This window comes from Ambystoma mexicanum, chromosome 4q (genome assembly GCF_040938575.1).
Source record: "Ambystoma mexicanum isolate Mex_15411 chromosome 4q, UKY_AmexF1_1, whole genome shotgun sequence".
Taxonomy (NCBI): Eukaryota; Metazoa; Chordata; class Amphibia; order Caudata; family Ambystomatidae; genus Ambystoma; species Ambystoma mexicanum.
The window spans coordinates 520,633,366-520,653,540 of NC_090928.1; the positions used below are offsets into that span (position 1 = coordinate 520,633,366).

The following is a 20,175-nucleotide window of genomic DNA, read 5'->3' on the forward strand; positions in this document are numbered from 1 at the left end:
TACCACCCCACCAACCCTCACCATCCGCCCCAACATGATGATGTTCTCCATGATCACTTTTGGATACACATTGTGGGGCGATGTCGGGAGTCTGTAGTGTGCCACTACGCTCAACGTACTCAATGTTGCGGTTGTCGTTCGCTGCTGCTTTGTACGTATGCACCGTTCAGACGGTGCGGTTCGGTCCATACCTGGTGCCCTTCAGTTGTTGTCATCCATGTTGTTCATCGCGCCGTTCCCGGGAACATTTGGTCACGTCTGGGTGATCGAAGAGGAATGGGGATTGATGCTTCCATATATGCCGGCACCTGAGCAGGATCATTGAAAAATGTATCTTTCCCAGCGTGCTGTATCCTCAACCTGGTGGAGAACATCGGAGAGTAGGGCACCTTGCGGGCTCAGAGTAGGCGTTTCACCGCATCATACAATCTTCGTTTTGTCTGGACGCTTGTTGCGAAATCAGCATATATATGGATCAGATTGGAATCGAATTGTAGTTTGCCCTTTTCTCTAGCCAGACATAGTATTGTATCTCAGTCTCTGTAGTTTAGCAGGCAAGCTATTACAGTTCTCGGTGGAGCCCCAGGACGGGGGAGGGGGATGCCGGTGTACAGTGCGCTCTTTCCACCAGGAACTGTGGTGATAGTCTTGAGGAGTCGAACATCTCTTTCAGGAGATTTTCAACAAACTGTTCCATGGGGCCCACTATGTGGATGATATTGCGTCTTGACCTGGACTGAGCTCCATTTGCATGATGTTTAGTGTACGTTCATGTCGCTGAAGTGCGTATTCGTTGGTACCGATGTGTGACTCTGCCTCAGTTGTGCGTGCACTTTCCTTCTCCACCCTGGCCTTCAGGGAGCCTATTGTACCCACAATCTCATCTAATTTCACATTGATGGAGAGAAAGCCGTTCTGCATAGTCTGGAGCAGGTGGTCATGCCTGGAGCTGTTCTCGTCAGCCGCTGTTTTCCAGGCTGGGATGAGGGAAAGCCGAGGCAGCCATTGATTTGGGGCTGGTAAAGGAGTCCATGGGGCCATTCCACTTGCTTTTGTTATTGGTGCCCTTGCGCATTGCATGTTGCTGTGGCGCAGGTTGAAGAGGCACAAGGATATCTGTGGTGTGTGGTTTGGTAGCGAGGTTAGAGAGGGCACCCACTGCCCCCTCTGGAGTCAAGGAGTTCACTCACAGGTATGTAGCCCCCTCCTTTGATTTTGCTGTTGCAACTATGAGCCGTAGAGGCATGTACCGGGAAAGATACTTCACCCGGAGTGAGCGTGCTGGCAAACCCCCCAGCTGGGTCTTTGCATTATGTCCCCAGTGGCTGATGTTTCAGGGGCATCCTTGTTGGTGCTGCAGTCTCGTCAGCAGCAGTGCCAGGGAAAGTGCAGACTGGGTGGTCTTAGTTGACTGTGTGATTGTCCCTTATGTCTTAGGCAGCCCCCGGCCCACTGTCGGCATCCGCCGCACCAATTAATAGTCCAATGGGGCAGAATAGGCTACACACGCACTGCTGTGTGGCCCTGTTCATGTCCTTCTGGATGTAGAGCGGTCTCTGGCCATCCTCCGCGTCTCGTCCGCCGAGCTCGCGGTTGCACTCGCAGGCTGTATGGGGCTCAGGCCGGGAGTGTGCCTGTCTATCCCCCGTTGATCCGGCTAATGTGCGAGGGGCCGTTTAATGGTAGTGCCGCACCACCCCAACCACCTACCGCATCGGGACAGTTCCCAAAGTGGTAGAAGGGTTCATACGCCTTGACGCCCCTCCTAGCTAGGGTACAGGCCCTCTACCAATGCATCGCGTATTACGCAGGTGGCAAGCAGAGGCCTCAGACAATAAATGGATTTTGCCGGGTATGAGTGTGCCGCCAGTTGGTTAGACCATCGCTCACCTTGTTTTATGTGCTTCTGTTGTCTCTGGGGCTTTTCTCTGCTCGGCTGTGAGGCCCTCTGCCTCAGCCTAGTCACACAAGGGAAGGGCCCACTTTAGCCTGCCAGCTTCCGTCCCTGTTGGGGTGCGACACGGACAACCCGTGTGCTGCAGGGGTCTCGATTCTGCACCAGCGGGGACACCACACAGCACCCGGATCCCTGCCGCAGCTGGGACATGAGCAGGAGTTGTAGGGGGGGTCTGCATTGGTCCCACCAGACAGCGGCCAGCAGCGAGCTCAGTTTTGCTGGTCCTTTGTGCCCAGCGAGGCTCTCGGGACCAGCCGCAGTTATATTCCCTCCAGGGTTCAGCGGCTGTGTGTGCTGATACTCCTCGTGTGCTGCAGGCACCTCCCATGTAAGGCTGCTAGTGTGGTTCCAGCTCGGATCGGCGCAGGTCATCCAGCACGGTCCATTAGTTCACTGCGGCCAAGCAGGTTCCTCCTCCTCTCGTTCCCGCCAAATTCTCTGTCCGCACCGGCACTTCTGAAAGCGGTTATTACAGGAGTTCTGGCTTGCGTTTTCTCACCAGGTTTGATGTGGAGGTGCACAATCGGTTCCTCTGCTTCGCTGTGGTCTTGAAAGTTGGGATAAGTGTCTTCCAGCGGCAAGATAATTGAAGTATTAGTGTTGAGCACAGAGATCTTCTTTTAGGCAGCCATCATATCCGGCTGCTCAACAGCGCCCCCGTTTAGTTGCTTTCTTGACGTCTTCCATCGTTCTATTCTCCTAAAATGTCTCCCTATTGTCATCAGAAGTGTGTTGGAGGGAATGGTTTTCTAAATATTCCTCCCGTTTGTCAGCACTAGGGTTGTCGGATGTATATAGTGTTTGATAGCATTCCATTAAAATCTTATCCATGTCCTCGTCTTTGTCTTTTCCTGTCCCTGTTTATCCCGGAGCTTCATAACTGTTCTACTCTTCTCCTTAGCCTTTAATTGCCTTGCAAGAAGTGTATCTGCCTTGTTGGCTTTTATATAGTACCAGTAGTGCAGGCATGCTTTTTCTGCCTGTTTGCTACGTAGTATTCCCAATTGGCCCTGAACATATCTCAGTGCTAACCTCAAGTCCTTATTTGGATTTGTTGACATTTCCCCTTGGATCTCTTTCAGTTTCTCCTCTCCTAGCTGCGTTTTTTGTTATCCCTTCCCGCTTTTAAGGCCATCAATTGCCCCCTCCGCACTGCCTTAAATCCATTTCAGGTTATTCCCAGCAGTGTGTCCCCTATGGCATTGTCTGTGAAGTATTGCTCTATTTTAACCCTTATGGCGTCCACCATGACCTGATCTTGTAAGAATTCTGTAGGGAACTTCCATTTCCATAGTCCCCCTTTGGTAAAACCTAAAATTAATGTTGCCATAATCTGGGCATGGTCTGAAAGAGAAATAGATCCCACATCAACCTTCTTCAGTTTACCCACCAATCCCTTGGCGGCCCATACATAATTGATCCTTGATTTGTGAGTAGTGGATGTGAGAATAGTATTTATATCCCTGTGCTTCTCCTCTAACCGCCATTCAGGTATCATAAAGTGCCAACACTTCCATTTTGTTTTTCAGCGCCTTTGATGGGGCTTGTGGCTTCAGTCGTGTAATGGTGCTCCTATCCAGTTGGGTGTCGCATCCAATATTGAGATCCCCTGCTAAAACTTCCCTGGTGGCAAATACTTCTAAGTTCAAGAGAACCCCCCTCAAGAAACCATCCTGGATGTAGTTGGGGCATAGATCGAGGCCCACGTCAATTTCCAATCTCCAAGTAATATTTTTAGGAAAAGGTATCGCCCCTCCTTATCTGCCAGGGTGTCTTGTCCCCGTATTCCTAGTCCGTCCTGAATTACCCCTGCCTTTTTCTAACCTATATCAGGTTGATACATTTGAGAAAATCCTCTCAGCTTTAAATGGCTTTGGTCTATTCTCTTACTATGAGTTTCCTGGTACATTAATATGCCTGCCTTCATCCCACTCACCAGCTGCTCCACCCTTTTCCTCTTCATGGGGGTAGTTGGTCCCCTTAAAATATATGTCAATATTTTCAATGATGCCATCCTATTATTCATTTAGTCTTCTTGCTTATTATGTAGTCCCTGGATCTACAGCCAACCCCCCCTATCATTCCCCCCTTTAGTCCCACCCCTTTCACCAACTTCCCCATCATTTTAACTCCCTCCCACGCCCCAACACCCTGAGGAGGGTCCAGGTTCCTATAACTGCTTGAACGACATGTCCGCTACACCTGGCCCTCAAACCACCCAGAGAAATATGCGTGGGGGATGCTAAGCCCACTATGAGGTCCAAGAACTGCCTCTCATCCCACCCCCATGGGCCGTTTGCTCATATTTACTTTCTGTTTTTTATCCCCCTCAGGGGTCAGTCACGTTCCTATTCTTATCTGCCTTTCGATCATTATCCTCAGTTTCTGGCTTCTTTTGCACAGTTATTTTTAATAGTTTTTTCTACCGTTATTCATGACCTTTTCCATTCCCATGGCTTCCTGTGGAGTTTCTCTGCTTTGTTGTGCTTCTCCCAACTCTTGGCTATTTCCTTGCAAATTCAGGATCAGTTCTCTCTTCACATGTGGTGATCCTGTGCTGTCGTCCTTCACACGTGAAGAGCAACCCAAAAGGAAATGTCCATTTATACTTGGTTTGTTTTACACTAGGAATTTTACTACTGCACCCAGCTGCCTTATTTTGTGTAGTGTGGCTTGCGCAAGATCGTGATAGAGTTGCACCTCCTCCTCTCTGTTAATTTGTACTTGGCCTGCTAGATGGTTCATGTCCTCCTATCACAGGTGATGGTTCTGGCCTCTGCCTTCCTGTGCTTATTAGGCTTTCTGGCCTCCTGCATTGTTTTTCAATGTTGGAGGCCCAGCTGTGCATGAGGTTGCTCCAGTGCCTTCTCAGATGTGAGCGTTCTCCATTTCAAGGACTCACCCCACACCATCTGTAGGTCTACGCAAGTGAGCCCTGGGACCTAGCATAGTGATCCCTGCAAGACAATCTGTTAAAGGGGGCATTGGCCTGACTGTAATCACAGATGTGCCCTTGAAAGGATGGGGCACTCACCTGCAAGACCTGATAGTGAGCGGCTGGTGGTCTTCATCAGAATCCCAGGTAAACATCAACTTGCGAGAATTTAGCATGACCAAGCTGGCCGTGGATGCTTTCTGACGGACAACAGTTAACATGCGCTATCTTGTTTATAGTCATAGCATCGAATGCCTTACCATCTTAAAAAAAGCGTTAAAAAAACATCTAATGCAGTTCTCTTTTTAGTTTTTTTTTAATGGGGGATCCCCCAATCCCCCTTTTTTTTACCTTTAAAAACCCCAATACAATTACATTAAACCCTTTACCTAAAAACAAACCGCATTAGAAGCTTTTTTTTCGAAGCTTTTTTTTAAGTTGGTAAGGCATTCGGTGCTATGACTAGATACCACGCTATCTCAACAAGGTGGTGTAGAGCCCTTGCATTTTTGCACTAAAGCAATGTGACTATGGTTCTGGGCAGCGACGTTTCTGATGGTAGCTCACCTTGCGGGATGGGTGAACGTCATTGCGGATGCCTTGAGTAGACCGAATTCAGCCTCGCACAAGTGGGAACTCTGTCAGGAAATTGTGGAGATCTTCTCTCATTGAGGGACTCTACAAGTGGACCTCTGGTTCTAATGTAAACAGGAAATGAAAGTTAGTATTCAGCTGATTTCTTCAAAAGGAGCCCTATGGTTAAGTGGAATTACAAACTACTGCGTTTGTTTCCGATGATCTCTCTAATTCTCCTGGTCCTGGGGAGGCTCTGCCTGGTCGGCTCCACGTTCATTCTGATTTCTGTACAATCTGTTTCTCCCAGGCCAGTTTTTTTGTTCCGGCATGTGATTTGAATCTTGTATTCAGTTTTCTTGTTGGTGCTCTCAGCCCTCCTGATAAGGTGCGTATAGGTCTTTTTACGCACAAAAATCTGGTCCATATGGCCCTTTTTAATTCTTCCTTGAGTGCAGCTTACTCAGGCTATTTATGGCAACTTCCCCATAATTAATGTAATCCACTGGTGACAATCTGGCCAGCAGCAGCTTGCAAATCCACTCTTTACTTTAGAAATTTATTTTTTGATTTTATTGGTCATTTGTTAGGCGCTTGTACAATTAGCAAAAACTGTTTCAAAGCACCCACAGGGCAACAGGATGGGAACAGGGGAAGGTAGACAATGAATTACAATAAAGATAAATAACTGAAATAATAGTACAAATAATGAGAATAACCGGGAGGGGAGACAAACCTACTATGCCTTGCGAGTGTTCAGAACGTGCAAGTGCAGAGCGTAGGGGCGGTAAGGGATAGGTGCTGTGGTGCTCATGGAGAAGTGCTCCGGGTGAAGTGCTTAACAATAGAAGAACATAAGTGCAATCTCCCGTGGGAGCTTAAGTAAGTGCAGTAAAAATAGACAGCGGCTGGGATGAGTGATGTGGGGGGAGAGGGCCCCAATGATGCAGAAGAGCCCTGCACATCAGTCACGCTACTGTGTGATTAGCAGGGAAGAGAGGAGGAGAAGGAAGAGGTAAATAGAAAGGTCTTGAGGCTTTTTCGGAATTTAAAGAGGTCCTGCTCAAGTCGCATGGGGAAAGGAAAGCTATTCCACAGAAGGGAGCCCGCTGTGGAAAGTGATCGACCGCCAGCTCTCTGTTTAGCAAACCGCTTCACACGCAGGGAATTGGTGCCAGAGGAACGCAGGAGTCCAGAAGGGGCGTATTTTGTCAGGAAGCATAGCCCCAGATAGCCTTGTGGATGTTAGAGGGATTTGAATTTAATCTGTGCTGAGACCGTGATCCAGTGAAGGCTTTGTAGGGCAGGAGAGATGCGGTCCCTGGGCTTGAGGCCAAGGATTAGTCTTGCTGCTCTAGTCTGGGTTAGCTGGAGGGGTCGAAGGGTGGACGAATGAAGATTAAGGAAGTGGCTCTTGTAATAGTCTAGCCTGGAGAGGTCTAGAGCATGGCTAACATTGAGTCTCTGGGGGAAGGTGAGGCACGTTGGAGTTCCTTTGACAAGGAAGAGCTGAGAGTGGGACTTCTGGACGGTGTCCTGAATATGAGGGATCAGGAAAAGGGAGAAGTCGAAGATGACTCTGAGATTTCTGGCTTCAGAGGAGGGAGCAGGGGGGGGGTCCCATGGAGGAAGGCCAGAGTGAAGGGAAGAAGGAGGGTGCAGGGGACTCAATAGGGAGAATTTCTGTTTTGCTGGCATTGAGGCAGAGGTCATTGGCAGTACACCAGGCCTGGATGGCAGAGAGGCAGTCAGGGATGAAGGAAGGTGCAAGGGCATCAGTAGGAAGTTTGAAGAAGAGTTGTGTGTCGTCAGCGTAGAACTGGAAGGTGGGGGAGAAGGAGGAAATGAGGCATGCCAGCAGAGAAAGGTAAATGTTAAAGAGCCAGTGCAAAAGAATGGAGCCCTGGGGGATGCCACAGGTGGAGGAGGAAGTAGGGGAGGAGAAAGAACACAGAATGGTTTTGGAGGAACAGTCAGGAAGGAGGTAAGCCGTCCAGTGCCTGCTCTGAGATACCAAGGGTACCATGGAGCCTTTTAATGAGGATGGAATTTTTTACTGTGTCTAATGCAGGAGAGAGATCAAGGAGGATGAGGAAAGCAGGGGATTTTGAATCCAGGGATGCAAGCAGTTCTTAAAATGTGTTCAGAAGAGCGGTTTCCATGCCTCTGGATGCTCTGAATCCAGACAGGTGGTCGTGTAGACCTCCAACAAGTTTGCTATATGAGTGTAGTTGGGGAGGCCCAATTTCTCAAGCAGTTTCTTCAGGAAGGGGCTGATGGAAATGGGGCGGTAGTTGGCTGGGCAGGAGGGGTCAGCAGAGGGTTTTTAAGGAGGGTGTGTACAAGGGAGTGCTTGAGGAAGGATGGAAAAGAACCAGTAGCAAAGGTGTGCTTGCAGAGATCAGTAAGAGCGGGGCGACAGAGATGTTGTCCTTGATGGTTCTGGAAGAGCATGGGGCAACCTGTTTGGAAGAGACCTTCATGGAGTTAACAACTCTGGTGACAGGGTGGAAGGAGGAAGGAAGAGGGTGAGTGGTAGCGGGGGTTAGAGGGCGGAAGGTTGGTTTGGAAGAGTGTGTGGCAAGGCTATTCAGTATTGTTAGGAAAGATTCTCTTTACTGCACCTTTCCTTCCATCTTTATGGAACTGTTTGCTTTTATTTTTGAATCTGACCTGTACTTTTTGCAGTACAGTGAAGCCTTAAGCTTCACTGCACTGGCCTTTGCTCATCTGTTATGGGGAAACTGACATATCCTTCAGGCTGTCAGTACTGGGAAACATTGTTTCCCTTAGTCGTGTTACTGTGTTATTACTTTTGTATCACTTGTGGTAACTTTTTATCATTGTGCACTGCAGTTTACACCTCAGTACAATGGGGGGTGCATTTAGGTTTTGCCCTAGACAAACACTCAGAGTAATTTTGGTAGCTCTAGGTGTGCTAAAAGGATACAGTGGTGGCAACAGTGACTTTTCCCCACTTTTTGGGTATTTTCGTTTTAGCTTTGCCGCGTTTAGCTACTAACTGTGGCTACTGGTCAAACGTGGCTGTGCCACGAGATTTTTCGCCTGTTCTTTTGCCATCTTGTTCTTTAGCCCTCTTTCTGACCTCAGAGGCCAGGAAAATCCTTATAACAACTTCCTGTGCCCGGGAAAGCAGAAGCTTTGGGTGGGCTACTGGAGGGCTGTGTGTGTTTGCTGGCAGGATGTGGGCTGGGTCAGTCTGACTCCAATCCACATACTGGTTTCTGAGTGGTATGCATGAATGTTCCTGCCAGTGGTCCTGATTGGACCACTGTCGGGATGTGTGTGTGGGCTTATGTCCTTCTATTGACTAGTGGGGGTTTCAGCTCTTACCTGGCTTTTAGGATCGATGGACCCCTGCACCCATTCTTCAGAGATCCTGGAGAAACCTGAAGGAGCCAAGTATCCTATCCAGCTGTGAGACCTGCAAAGATACATGAGACCCGACTGAAGGAGGCCTGGCAACCAACTGCTGCTGCTGTCCTGTAGGAGCCCTGCTTTGCTCTTTATCTTTAGTAGTCCTGCGAAGGAACTAAGACTCTTGGAGTGGAGGGACCATCCATTGCAGACATCTGCTCAGTGCCCTGCCAAAGGAAGTCTTCGGAAGTGCCCTGGAACCGTCCTGTGGCTGAACAGCTTCGTTTTTGGGCTACCATGCATGCTGCCGGCGTCACTGTACTGAGTTTCAGTCTGCAACTTAGTGGATCCCCAGTTGTCCCTGCAAGACTACCTCTGGTGAAATGTCGGCGTCCTAGCACAATGGGGACCCGACATAGGAGGAAAAGTCCGACCGCGGCTACTGAATACATTTGCATCACAGTGCGTGGTGTGCACTGTCCGAAAACTGCTTACCTGACCCGAGTCCAGTCCTGAGAGGGGTGCTGCATCAAGTTTTTCTGCGTTCCTCGACCAAGAGTCCTTGCACCAGCAAAAGACACCAACCAGAGTTCAGCTCAAACCTGCAACCCCTGGGAATCGAGGACTGCAGATTTTGGCGGGTAAAGCAACATTGGACGACCTTCCTTTGTACTGCCAAGTCTGGGGAAGATTCAGAGTAAGGGGGGGGGGATAAATTACAAAGTTTTTAGCCTACCCCTATACTTCCATTATAAGTCAATGGGCTTATAATAAACCTGATTTCTAACACTTTTGGCAATAACTTGCCTATGCAAGACATCTGACTGTTGTGGCTAATTTTGGGCATTAATCTAACTTGAACTCTAACCCTAAGAACCCTTCACTGGACCTCAGAGACCCTACCTGCATTTTTTCTTGCATCCTAAGTTCTGTGGAACTATATCCTGAACTATTGGGCACAAGGCCCCAGGCAATTTAGGGCTGGACAATATTAGCTTAGGGTTCGTCTCTGTGGACCTTTTTGTGCATAACATTTGTCTAACCTTTCCTTTGCAGGAGTATCTGATTTGTATTATGCCTTATAATCAAGTGCATGTATATATATATTTAGTTTCCTAGTGTTGTGTGGTATGTCTACCTGCTTGTAGTCCCTTTTCTATAGTGTGTTTTGGTCATAATTAAATAACTGTATTTGTATACATCCTGTCTAAGTGTAATTTGTGATTCCCATTGTGTGACCTCATTGTGGTCCCTTTACAAACTCACCCCTTTTGAATAACTTAGCCTAGGCCGCCTGTCACTGCTATCTAAACTGATTTAGCTACAGCTTCCCAGAGTTGTTCCTGTCACAATATAGGTTGGCCTTCTATACATCTGTCCACCAGGCCAGAGTATAGAAAATCAGTCCTAACAAGTATGTCCTGGGTTTTTGAAATGAAGTGAGAGGCGAGTGCATTGCATAGGTCCTACGAGGGAGTAGGGCCAGAAGATACTGCAGATGGGTTGGCAAGTTCCCTGCAGATTCTGAATAGTTAAGCCGTGTTGTTAGTCGCATTGGACACCTGTGCCTGAATGTGGACTTTTTTTTGCTTGGATGGAGAGTCTGTAGTGTCTCTGGATCAGGCGGCAGGCCAGTTTGTCAGAGGATGAGCCTGAGGTGTGCCATTTCCATTCAGCAGCCCTGCACCTACGTTTTTGGTCTGCAAGTTTGGAGTCGTACCAGGTGTTACGCTTGGAGGCAGGTTTCAATCGAATCCTCATGACTGGGGCAAGGATGTCATGGGTGTTAGTAATGGACGGATAGAGGTTGCTGAGGGCATAATCAGTGGTAGTCTGTTTGATGGGCAAGGCAGCATGAAGGTGGAAGAGAAGGCAACAGGTGACACTAGTTTCATCGCACAGATGTTCGTGAACGAGGTTGGCAGCACTTTATTAGAAGTTGTCACAGGGCATTAGGGACCCAGATGAGAGGTCAGGAGAAAGTGGTCAGACCAGGGTAGGAGGGGGGGGGGCCATGGGAGAATAGACAGTGAAGTTGGAGTGGAGGATGGCGTCTAGCGTGTGCCCAGCAGAATGGTTAGGACCAGAGGGAAGAATGGGGAGGGAAAGGGAGGAGCAGAGGTCAGTGAAGAGGGTGCTTGCTATGCAAGGGGATTTTAGGTGCAAGTTGAAGTCGCCTAGTAGTAGCAGGTTGGAGGTGGTAGAGTATAGGGAGGAACAGAAGTCCGCCCACTGGAAGAGAAACAGAGAAGAAGTGCCTGGGGGCCGGTAGATGGTAGCAATGGTCAATGTGGTGGAAGGAGAGATGACCAATTTGCATACTAGGCTCTCAAAGGACGAATAGGGCTGAGTGAGTAGGATAGAAGAAGGAATCCACTCTGGGAAGATTAGGGCAACCCCTCCGCCAGCATGGTGGAGTCGAGGCTTTGAGGTGATCTTAAAGCCTTCAGGTAGGAGTGAGTCAAAGGAAGTAACTGAGCTGACATTAAACCAAGTTTCAGTGTGTGCAAGTATGTGCAGGTCAGTGGCTTCAAAAAGCAAGCAGATGTCAGCAGAGTGTTGGATGGCTGAGCGTGCGTTGAGGGTCGCCAGGTGGAGTCGATCGCTGCCTTTGAAGGTTTTTTGAGGAGGAGTGTAAGGGCGTGGGGCTACCAACTGAAGTGGTGGAGCAGAGAGGGTAGAAGGGGGAGAGGCAGGGATAGGAAGAAAATTGATGGCAGGATTCGGTCAAAGAGAAGGAGGTTGGCAAGAGAGTCTTGAACCAGGACTGTGCCTGTGTGATAGACATTGATGCAGCAGTGAGATGAGAAGAAGCCTGTAAGGAGGACTTCCCAGTGGGTGCCGCCATTAATGGATGTGGAGAGTAAGATGGGAGCGTGGCAGTAAGGTCCATAGGTCAGGAGCTAGGACAGAGAAGAGGATGTCAGTGAAGATTTCTCTTGAGAAAGCACTGACTTAGGGGTCTGCAAACCACACAGTTCCTTGAAAGAAGCAACTGGAATGAGTCCTGGTCTGTTTATATTTTCAACACCCTCCTCTCTTAATAATTCTTTCAAGATAATACTTTCTGAATAATGTAGAAGGAAATGTGTTTTGTTCACTTAGTTCAACTGCCTGCATTTTGTAGGTTACAGTAATATTAAAGCATTTTAAATCATCAACATGCTTTTCACATTGCTTTAGGACACGCAAAGTATTGGATACAATGAAAATTGTCTTAAATTAGGGCTGCATGTTTACTTCATTTTCCTCTGTTTTAATCAGCTTTAATAGAGGCAGCGCAGTTGCATCAGCATGGGCATTTCATACGTTTTCTTTTCATCACAAAAGCACATCAATTTCATTTAATGGCTTGGGGTTCTTGATGTCTTGTAGTTTTCTGAGAGCGTCCCAGCAAGCCGTTGTTTGGCATTTATGAGAAGAAAAAGCTTTTAGTATTCAATATGAATGTTATTTTTTTTAATCTTGAGATTGCATGTTTTTTGTGTGCATGTGCATGCATAAAAGGGCACTGTAGATAGTTTGTTTTAGAGAGCACGGAATAGCTGGCAATGTGGCCCGAACTTTACTTTAACTCCCTTTCTGACCACCCACCGCAGGCAGGTATAATGGATGCAGGTAGAAGCAGTGCTGTATATATTTTCAGTTTAGTATGCAAATTGTTCACTGTCACCAGGACTACTATACATTCAGGCAAAGTAGCCAAATTTATCAGCGGAGCTGCTATACGCATGTCATGGTACAATGCCCATTATTCACAGCAGGTTTGATTGCATCATGCCCACATTTCTTTACAGGACCGCTATGTTTGGGACAGTACCTCAATTTCATAGCAGAGCTGTTGTAATGACATAGCTCAAAGTCCAATTACGGAGTCCCACTGCCAAAATTCGAGCACATTTCAAAGCCTCATTATCAATCTGCTTTCTCGTGTAGGATAGTCCCAACAGGATGAGAGCAATCGACAAGCCAGTTATGTCTGGGAAGCCTGACATGGAACTGCCAGTGCCCTAACCCTATGTGCCTTTCCGAGTCAACCTGTTGGGAAAGGAGCTCAGTGGGTCAATAGCCCTGATGCAGAGAACATTGTCTAACGTGTCCGTTCAAATCCTGTTGATAGGGGAGATAATGCGTCTGCATCAGAGGTATGCGTTTAAGATGCAGGTAATATTCAATTATAACAGAGCAGACTTATTTTTTGACTCGTCAAAAGGACTACTAAATGTTCAGTGATTCAGAACACACGTTTAGTCTGGGCTGCTATACCTGTAATGGCTCAGAACACACATCTCATCGGGGCTGCTACACCTGTAATGAACATACACATCCCATGAGGGCTGCTATGTGTGTAATGGCTCAGAACAAGTGCATGCCATGAGGGCTGCTATACTTGTAATGGCTCAGAACACTCACCTTATCTGGGCTCTTATACTTCTAATGGCATACAGTGCTGATAAAACATCTGCATTCAAGCAAGTGCTGCATCTGGTGAGACAAACCTCTAACTCTATAATTCCCCGCCCAATGGCCAAAAGAAGGTTTGCACACATCTAAAAAGGAGCAAGCTGCACTAGATTTGAAAATGGAAAAAACAGTTTCAGCTTTTTGAATATTTATTGGTGCTATGTCAAAGGAGAGGAAGAGCAACTCTGACCCTAAGCAATACAGGAGAACAAAGTGGGGTGCAGGAGGGGAGGCAGAGAGAACAGAGAAATGTTTTATACAATCCAAAACAGGAATTTGAGCAATATAAAGAGAGAGACCAAGGAGCTACATAAGAGCAACAAAGAAAATAAGACGGGAAACCAAGGTGAATAACAGGACGCACACACAATAAGAGTGAGGGATAGAAGCAGAGCAAAGAGACATATAGAGACATTACAATAAGAAAACAGATCAACAGCAGATGGGGAGGAGCTAAAAATGAAAACTCCAGACTAGAAACGGCCAATAACATAAGAGGCAGTGCAAGAAAGATAATCAAAAGGAGTAGCAACCACAACAGAGAAAATGAAAAAACTGTAATGACATGAGAGAGGAAGAGGAGTTCTATCAACTGACACAGGGAAATGTAGGAGGTAAACAGCAAAATTAGAATGCAGAGATGGCAGAGGCAGAGTGAGAGAGCAACAGACCTCAAAACATGGTATAGCAACACTAAAGGGTGAGAGGCAGAACATCAGAAATGAGACCGGGGTAACAGAGTAGAAAAGGAAAGAAGAAATGGAGCAAAAGCATGGAGTGGCTGTCAAGCAGGTAGTGCCAGGCACCAACAGTAGGCCCGAGAGGCGGAGGTGATGTTGGCAGGTTGAGGGACTTCATTTAAGATGTAAGTAGCTGGCATCTGTAGTAGTTCTTAAGAGTTTTAGAGTCCAAGTATAATGAAGATGAAGCTGGGTCGTACGCATCGACAAGTTCTTTGTCACTAATGTTTTCTAACAGTTTTAATTTTACACTCAAATTGGATAGTTGTCATACACTTTTATATTCTCTTGTAAAGGAGGAAACTCCTTTTTACTCTCTTGAAATTGGATTTACTCTCATTCTAAAAATTGGGAGTAAAATACTCACACCAAAATCTTATCTGGAGCTCTGCGTCCTCTGTTTGAGCCCCTCATACTTAAGGTGATTTTCCTGTCTGTCATCACGTGCACTAGGTAGTGAGTGAACTCCAGGCATTATTGTATAAGCCTTCCTATTTGTTGTTCTCCAAAGAGGAGGTGGATTTAGAGTGAGGCCATCCTTCTTCCCGAAGCTAGTCTGGTATTTCCATATCTCTCAAAAGTTTCATCATCTCTTTTTTTCCTCTGCCCTATCCCTCCAAGGCAGAGCAGAGGTTACATTGGCTAGACCTGGTAGGGGCTCTCAGCCACTGCTTCTCTCGAACAAGGGATAGCAGGAAGGATGATCAGTTTTTCTGGGTTGTGCTGATGCCTATACTGGCATGGCTGTGACCAATTGACCCTGTCAATGTGGATCATCCTCTGCATTTGAGAATGCTAGAATCTGTCTGGACAGGATGTGCCTGATGGTCTGAGGCCTCATTCTATCCGAGAAGTAGCTGCCACCTCTGCTGTGCATCGTGGAGTGCCTGTTCTGGACGTTTGCCATGCAGCTACATTGTCCTTGCTGCACACGTTCAACAAACATTACTGCTTGTATTCACATCAGGGCAGGATGCACGCTTTGGTAGAGCAGTCCTCCAGAGTTTTTGTGGTATTAGATTGTGTCCTTGCTCTCTTTGTGCTGGGATTCTTCTGACCGTATATACATTCCCCCCCACCTCATGCTTCTAACATAGTTGCTATAATTTATTACAATTCCAGTGTGCCTCAGAGCACTGGATAATGAGGATGGTCTAGACACTTCTCCAAAGCTGTATATCTTGAGGACAGATGCTGTTGACCTGTACATCTCATTTGTTGCCGTCTGTTCCACATCCTACACGTTGAAGTGCCATCATTTGTTCCTCTGACGATGACTGATCCACGTCAATGAAACTGATTGACCTGTTGCTTCATATTTGGTTGAAACTGCTTTAGGGCAAAGTACTAGTTGCAGGAAAAAAACAGTATCCTGCTTCTGCGAACAAGCCACTTCTTTCTCATCGCTCAAACCCGAATGGCTCGATTAAGCATCCAACACATGAGGGGAGATTGATTCTCAGCTCCCTTTCACCAGTTAGAGGATGCATGCTTTACACACAAACTCTTTCACTTGCTCTATTACTCATGTAGTTGTTTAAATCTGCAATCGCCCAACAAAAATGTCTAAGGCTTCTTCTGTAAAATGTACTTGAGACGTTACAATACACAATTGTTATAGACTTGGACACCACTTTGTACATTTTGCAGCTTCGGAATCATGCGCCCAAGTTGACGTCCATTGGACTGCGTGTCTCTTCCGTTCTCTGATATTCAAGCAAAGTTTACAAGTTGTAGGAATGTAATCATATTAAGATCACAGCATGATCTTTGTCTCTCTGCTTAACCTATCTCTTTCTTAACCGCTTAGCAATTCAGGACCAAATTGGGCATTGTGAGAAACCTGAGGGTATTCTCACTCCTCGACCCCTTGGACCCTCTGCACAGGTGGCCAGGGAAAGGCCATTGCTATTGGATCCTGATCCTTGGGGCAGAGAAACGAGGGAGGATCACCTGGGTGAAGAGTCCTTGAGGACTAGGAGCAGGGTGCCCTTGGGTGAGACATGGTATCCCCTTTCCCTACTAATGACCAACCCGTCCCCAACCTTTTTGTGCGATTTTAAGCCAGTTCCCCCCATCTCCCCACCATTGACCCCTGACAGTACTGGGACGAAGAAGAGGCAACTAAGAGCAATTAACACTATGCTCTTTTACCACTCTAGTACTGAGACGAGGAAGATGCCTGCTAAGAGCAGTGAAGGTCAGGCATGCCCTCTTAATGGAGGTCAGGCAAGGCTAATTGATCATCCACATCTGCAGCCTGTTAAAGGGCTGCAGTTGTATAAATGGAGCCCAACCCAGTGGCAAAGGGGAACGACAGGAGAAGGACCAGGAGGCTGGTTCATTCAGCAGAGAACCCAACAGCGTGGCGTGGGAGCTGGGACTCCCCAGAGCAGACTGGGACCTGTGTAGGGAGCTGTGCTGGAAGGTTGGCCTTTCACTTTCTACTCCATGTGCTTGTTCCTCTGTGGTGGAGGACAACCTCAGAAGTGTCTATGGGGCAGGCACTGGAGCCCTGACCCTAAATGAAGACAGCTGTGTGATCCACGCTATAAAACACACTTTTAAAGTGACCAGTGAGTTTCTGGGGATTGAGAAACCTGGTGCGCATGTGTGTGTGTGAACTTGAGCATTTCCTGACCTGAATACTTTGTATCGTAGTGGTCGCGTGTGGCAAGAAGCACGTTTTCAAAGGTCTCTGAACAACATATCCATTTAAAGTGAAACAAACAACTATATTTGTCAATCAAAGAAAGAGGAATGCATTGTATCCGAGTGGTCACGTGTGGCTAGAAAAGCATTTCCGAAAAGTCTCAGAGCAGTGAACCATTTAGTTAAAGTGAGACGATCAACTCTTGAACTTTAAATTGAGGGAAAATTAAACCTAAGCAAGAGATGTAATTATTGAATGCTGAAATGAAGTAAAACTTTGTAAACCTTACAGAATTAACACATTTCGAACCCAAAGAGGGGAAAAGACACTTTAAATTCAACTCAACCATTATGGAAAATCTGGCCATCTCCCAGCTTCATTTCCACACTGAATCTATTGGTTGTCTTCATGACCATCAGTCTGGCTTCAGAGCAGCCAGAAGAACGCAAACTGCTCTCCCGAACACCTGTGAAGATCTGCTCTCTAATCCTGACTCCAGCCTTCCTTCTGTCCTAGTCCTCCTTGACCTTTCATCTGCTTTTGACACGGTTAACCACTGCATTCTGATCAAGCGGCTCTGTGAAAACCTGGGCATCACAGATCAGGCTTGGGAGTGGCTGACCACCTTCCTCCTGGACCGACCCTCCCAGGTCCAACTTGGGTCCTTTCTCTTCACCACCTCTCTCTCCACATGTGGCGTTTCCCAGGGCACTAACCTCTCACCCTGGCTCTTCAATGTCTATTTAGCCCACCTGATCTCTACCCTCTCTAACTTTCAGTGTTATGCCGATGACACTCTGCTCTCCTTCAGGCTCCCCCAGCCTCATCTCCTCTCCCGCTCATCCCTGACTGTCTATCCATGATTCAGGATTGGTGCACCTCCAATGACCTCTACCTTAATGCCAGTAAGACGGAGATCCTTCTCATTTGGACTCCTGCTCTTACGTTCCCTCTTTCACTGTGGCCACCCTCCTTGGGCCCTCTAACTTTGCTTTCCTCTTAGGCTAAAAACCTTCCTGTCATCTTCGACCCCGCCCTCTCCTTTCCTCCGTAAATAACGGACCTTGCCAAGAAGGCCCACTACCAGCTGCACCTCCTCAGAGGTGGTATTCCTTTTCTCACTTCCCCCCCCAGAGGCTCATTGTCTCTAGATCGCTGGTTCGCTCTAGGCTGGACTACTGCAAAAACCTCTTTCTCAATCTTCCTTCCTCTACTCTCCGCCCTCCACAACTAATCCAGAACTGGATTGCAGGACTTAACCTTGGCCTCAAGTCCAGGAACTATATCTCTCCAGCAGCCCTGAAATATCCCCACTACCTGTCTGTGGCTGCACAGACCAGGTTCAAGACCCTCTGCATCGTCCACAAGGCTTTCTGGGGCCAGGGCCCGCACTGCATCCAAATCTCTTTTCCAAAATACCTTCCTTCTCGAGCCCTTCGCTCAGCTACCTCCAATTCTCTGAGGGTCAGAGGTTCTCCAGGCAGAGAGTGGGGGGAGGGGGGGTTATATCTCGCTCTCCTCTGCAGGTGCCACCCTCTGGAGTGGCCTCACTGCCCCTATCAAACTTGAACCGGACCACCTGAAGTTCCAAAGCAGCTCAAGACCTTCCCTTTCGCCTCTGCTTTCCCTCTCTTCCTCCCCTGCTGACCACCTGTCTGTGGCGCTGATTGGTTGCTTGGCTATCCTTTAAGTCTCACTGCGTAACGGGCTCCTCCATGATCTGTCTCCCCTGCACTGCCTCAGGGTCTACAGTGCACTTAGGGGCTGTAATTGTAACCTCTACATTCCCCTGCTTCCTTGCACTTACTTAGAGCAGTGCAGCCCTGATTGCACTTCCTCCTTCCCGCTCCCCGATACTTACCCTTCTTACTTCCCCCTGCATTTGGCGGTGTTGCACTTGCATGATCTGAATGACATAAGGCCTAATAAGATTGTTTGTCTTGTCCTCCCTCTGTCTTCCCTCCCTTGTCTTGTCGCACCTAGAAACATTTGTCTACAGGCGCGTTATAAATGACTTATATTAAACATCCTACAGTATGCTGAAATCTAATGTGACTTTACAGATTTTACGAACAAGAGAAACTGAAACCTGATTAGCAGTGAAATGTTCAACTTATATGCAATGTGCAAATTATCTGAACAAATATTTAAATCAACATTATCTGAACTATGGAGACAAAGGTATTTTGTGATTTGTTTTGAACTGTGACACTTGATACTTGGGGAAGGGAACCCTAACTCCTAACCAGGAATATTTATATTCAAGGTTGTTTGAACTGTGTTACTTGGGGAAGGACACCCCAAGTCCTTACTTTGGGAAAGGAAACCCAGAGACCTGAATAGAACTATTGCATCCTAACTTGTTTTGAGACTTTGATTTTTAGAACTGTTTTATACTTGGGGAAGGGTGCTGGAAGGAAGTTACGAGCTTGAAGAAGCCCAGGGCTTTGTGTTAAACACTGTTTTCCTTTTAGTTACTGACATCCCTACACATTGTATAGTTATAGTTGTGAGGGCAAGTATAGAGTTTGGAAACAGACAGATTCCTAAGTTGCACTCTGACTTTACTTAGTTTTCTTTAGGTAGGGAAGTCCCACCTTTGCACAGGGCAAGTTATGCCTTTTTCCATCTTGACATTTAAGTTAATAAAACTGATAGTTTTGAATCAGTTGTCTGTGCGCTTTTCATGATGCCTTCACAGCATACACAAGTACCAAAGCCCCCCACCCCTGCTCATCATTATCAGTCCTTCCTTCCTGCCATCTTGTAAAAGTGAAGGAGGCATAGGAAAATGGATGATTCTTCACAAAACACGACCACAATTAACAAAACAAACCCCTTTAGCTTATAGGGCTGAGCACTATTGACTCAGAGTGTGGCATAGTTAATGGGCAGAAAATCTAGTATAAATCACACTCAAGAGAGTGCTATAAGAATGAGGAACTGGATGTTACAATTGTTTCTGGAGCCCAGAATCAATGCATGTCATAGTATTAGCCTTATTGGGTATGCTGCAGTGATCGCCAAATACATCAAACATAATTGATTGTTGATTCTCCCATTTTTTTTTTACTCAACCAACAAGCATTTGTTCTTCTCTTTTAATCTGCTGAATGCCCTTTTCCTTAATTCATTCTGGCTACATCATTGCTTTTACCGTAATTCTGTTAGAGAGTACTGCTAATCCATAGGCCTGGTCTTTGGTTTTGCATCATTTTTTTACTCATGAAACTTTTACAGTCCTATATCATCTGGGGTTAATTACATGTTTATTACCCCTCATGCTAAGACTCAGGTAGATCTGTTTTGCTGGGCATGGAGAAGCCAATGGTTACGAAATACCCAGATGGTGATAGTCCCAGGTGTTACTCATCCTAGGTTGGGATTTGTCTAGATAAGGCTTGCTGTGAATGGTATGTGGCCACATGAGTGGTTTTCATGTCATTGCTTTGGTGCTGCTCATTGTTTGCCTGAC

General features: G+C 46.9%; 1 protein-coding gene across 4 annotated transcripts in view; it reads left to right on the top strand.

The window, feature by feature from the left end:
• RALGAPA2 (Ral GTPase activating protein catalytic subunit alpha 2) overlaps positions 1-20,175 on the top strand; it is a 3,672,963-nt gene that overhangs the window by 2,309,321 nt on the left and 1,343,467 nt on the right. The gene's annotated exons all lie outside the window — the stretch shown is intronic.